The sequence below is a fragment of the Cervus canadensis genome, chromosome 9, assembly GCF_019320065.1.
Source record: "Cervus canadensis isolate Bull #8, Minnesota chromosome 9, ASM1932006v1, whole genome shotgun sequence".
NCBI classification, from domain to species: Eukaryota; Metazoa; Chordata; class Mammalia; order Artiodactyla; family Cervidae; genus Cervus; species Cervus canadensis.
The window spans coordinates 76,088,861-76,093,030 of NC_057394.1; positions in this window are offsets into that span (position 1 = coordinate 76,088,861).

Here is a 4,170-nt window from a genome sequence, read left to right on the forward strand (position 1 = left end):
CTGAAGAGAATTACTACTTATGACCATGTCTTTTTCTTACCAAAATGTAGTTGAATATTGCCTATGCCAAAAATTCATTTAATTAGATGTGATAGAGAAACAAAAACTATAGTTCTCCACTATTACGGAACAAAGGCTACATCTACAAGTCTTCCTGCTGCTGCTAAGTCACTTCACTCGTGTCTGACTCTGTGCAACCCCATAGACGGCAGCCCATCAGGCTCCCCCGTCCCTAGGATTCTCCAGGCAAGAACACTGGAGTGGGTTGCCATTTCCTTCTCCAATGCATGAAAGTGAAAAGTAAAAGTGAAGTCGCTCAGTCATGTCCGACTCTTAGCGACCCCATGGACTGCAGCCTACCAGGCTCCTCCGTCCATGGGATTTTCCAGACAAGAGTACTGGAGTGGGGTGCCATTGCCTTCTCCACAAGTCTTCCTAGGGAAACCTATGTGCTCTATGACTTATGATATTCAACCTCATGCAGTAAAGAATGTCACTTCCTGGCAATCCAGTAATATTAACAAATGTGGGAGTCTTAGAGAAAACAATACTGATAACAATGATAAAATCTCTTTCACTCATAAAAGTAATTTACAACTCTTGAGGCTTTACAAAGCCTCCAGACAGATGTTAATTCTAAAGCTTTACTATCATATGGCTCTAGCTTCATTATATACAAAAACAAAGTATTTACATATTAGTCAATACCTCTTGTCACACCTATATAAATTAACTTGCTCAAATAAAACAATGTATCAATTAAATGAGTCATGATAATTTTATTCCTCTTACCAAGTAACTAGCGAAGGTATGACTATTGATAGATTCTGGTCAGTGACGTACTAGCAAAAATCTGACTGGAAGTGGGAGATAGTATGGAAAAGATATCTTTGTTAACAAAAAGAGACACACAGAAAATCCTCTCTCCTTCTGCTATTATCACAGCTAGTTGTGGTGACAGGAACTGCTGCAGCCATCTTGCAACCATGAGGACAAGCCACAAGGCTAAGCAGTAATGAACCTTAGGTTCTTGAGCCAGACCTCCTGCTATATGTGATACATTTTCTTTTCTTTTTATATGCCAGCATTTATTTCTTTTTAATTAAACTTCTAATTTTGTATTGGGGTATAGCTAGTTAACAGAATGTTGTGATAGTTTCAGGTGAACAGAGAAGGGACTCAGCCATACTACGGTTTCTTTTTTGTTTAAGTCAATTGAATTGGGGATTTTCTTTATCTTGTAGCACGAATCAGATGTTCTATTAAAGACCCCAATTAACTCTATTACCATCAAGATTCTGGAGCTAAAAGTAATCAAACCAGGTAAACAGTACCAACAATGTAAAGTGTCCTGGACATTGTATCTGCTCTCAGAGATTTCATAATGGAAGATATGTACATAAGTAGAAGGAGAGAGTGTTGCAGGGCATATATGTGGCATTAAAATAGTAAGGGCCAAAATGTAGTCCCTGGATCCAGATAGAAAAGATGCTAACATCAACAAGGAACATAATAGAGGTGAGGTGAACTAGCAAATGCTTCCAAGGATATAGTTAAAAGCTCATGTGATGAGAAAAATCATAATACAAAGAAGCATCTTCAGAAACATGTATTACTTTCACCTGTGCCAAGACCATGAGTGACATAAAACTGTTTCTATAATGCATACACATTAGGAAGTACAAAGCCTGAGGTTCTTGCTTTCTGTAGAGATAGTTGTGCTCCTCAAGATAGCTTACTGCTTGCTAGGTGCCTTGGGCAAGACCCTAACGGCAAGCTCCAGAGGTACACAGCAACCCTTGGAAGCGTCCCAGGTGTCACTAGTGGTAAAGAATCTACCTGCCTATGCAGGAGATTTAAGAGATGCAGATTCAATTCATGGGTCTGGAAGATCCCCTGGAGGAGGGCATGGCAACCAACTCCAATATTCTTGCTTGGAGAATCCCAGAGAGAAGGGAGCCTGGCAGGCTTCATTCAGTCTATTGTGTCGCAAAAGAGTTGAACATGACTGAAGCAATCTGGCATGCTAGGGCTTATTTCTCAGCACACAAGCAATCTTGTTTTATACAATGTGGTAATTTCATGTACCATCAGGAGCCCCTAGCAGTTTTTCTGTTTTTGTATATAAGGAACCCCCTTCATTTTTGTTTCAGAAAAATAATGTTCCCTAATGGACATGGAACAACAGACTGGTTCCAAATTGGGAAAGGAGTACATCAAGGCTGTATATTGTCACCCTGCTTATTTAACTTATATGCAGAGTCCATCATGTGAAATGCCAGACTGGATGAAGCACAAGCTGGAATCAAGACTGCCGGGAGAAATATCAGTAACCTCAGATATGTAGATGACACCACTCTCATGGCAGAAAGCAAAGAAGAACTAAAGAGCCTCTTGATGAAAGTGAAAGAGGAGAGTGAAAAAGTTGACTTAAAACTCATATTCAAAAAACTAAGATCATGGCATCCAGTCCCATTACTTTATGGCAAACAGATGGGGAAAAATGGAAACAGTGAGAGACTTTATTTTGGGAGGCTCCAAAATCACTCCAGATGGTGACTGCAGCCATGAAATTAAAAGACATTTGCTCCTTGGAAGAAAAGCTATAACAAACCTAGATAGCATATTAAAAAGCAGAGACATTACTTTGCTGACAAATGTTCATATAGTCAAAGCTATGGTTTTTCCAGTAATCATGTATGGATGTGACAGCTGGACTCTAAAGAATTGATGCTTTTGAACTGTGGTGTTGGCGAAGACTCTTGAGAGTCCTTTGGACTGCAAGGAGATCCAAACAGTCCATCCTAAAGGAAATCAGTCCTGAATATTCACTGGAAGGACTAACGCTGAAGCTGAAACTCCAATCCTTGGGCCACCTGATGCAAAGAACTGGACTCATTTGAAAAGACCCCGATGCTGGGAAAGACTGAACGTGGGAGAAGAAGGGGACGACAAAGGATGAGATGGTTGGATGGCATCATTGATTCGAGTTTGAGGAAGCTCCAGGAGTTGGTGATAGACAGGGAAGCCTGCCGTGCTGCAGTCCATGGGGTCGCAAAGAGTCAGACATGACTGAACAACTGAGCTGACTGAATGGAAAGATATATTAAAGATTATTGGGTCTAATCAACCACTTCATACAAGGAATCTAAGGCTGAGATAAGTCTTGTGACTTTTTCAAGATCTCAAGCCAGCACAAGAACCTACATCTTTTCTCTCACCCACAATATACTCTTGCTCCCAATAAACATAGTTTGACTTAATCTGCCAATAATTCATTCTGTCAATACTATTTTTACTTTGATTGTATATTCAAAGATGGTAACAACTTTATTTACAACCAACTGGGAACTAATTTGGTTTTCAGCCTCTTTTTTCGGTTCAGGGGTACAGCAAAAACTATAAGCCCCAGGATCTACTGTATAGCACAAAGAACTCTACTCAATATTCTCCAATGGCCTATATGGGAAAAGAATCTAAAAAAGAGTGATATATGTATACGGATAACTGAATCACTTTGCTGTACACAAACTAACACAACATTGTAAATCAACTATACTCCAATAAATTAAAAAAAATAAGAATTAAACCCTGACAAATAACCACAAAGAAGAGAAATACTAAAAAGGTATAAATCTAATAAATGTGTATACTCTTTGCTACTCTCTCATAATGCCAGGTCCTTCAAAATAATATTTTAGAAGGTTTGAAAAGTTTCAATATTAGAAATATTCACAGAAATTATTCTTATTAACCTCAGAGGTGTTCTTACCACACATGTATATATGATCAGCAGTCCTCTAGGTCCACAGAGATTAGCCAGCAGTTAGTTTACATACTGTTGACACAAACCTAATCATATCTGATAAGTAGCTCAACAAAGCTCATGTAATTAATGAAGCTGATGGTTTTTGCTAAAATTTAAGGATGTCTACAGGCTTCCAATGGTAAAAGCTGACCTTACAAACTGCCAGTTTTATACACCCAGCTGTAATTGTTTGAATGGCGAGACTGCCATTTCAATGTTAAATGCATTGATCTGGCAACCTCATTGCAAGTTGATCTATGAAAGATTAACTGAAAACTATGCTGCATGATGGATAATCCTTACGTTACAGAATAACTCAATTGCAAGCTCTCTAAGAGGTGTTCTGAAAGTCTCAGTTTGTC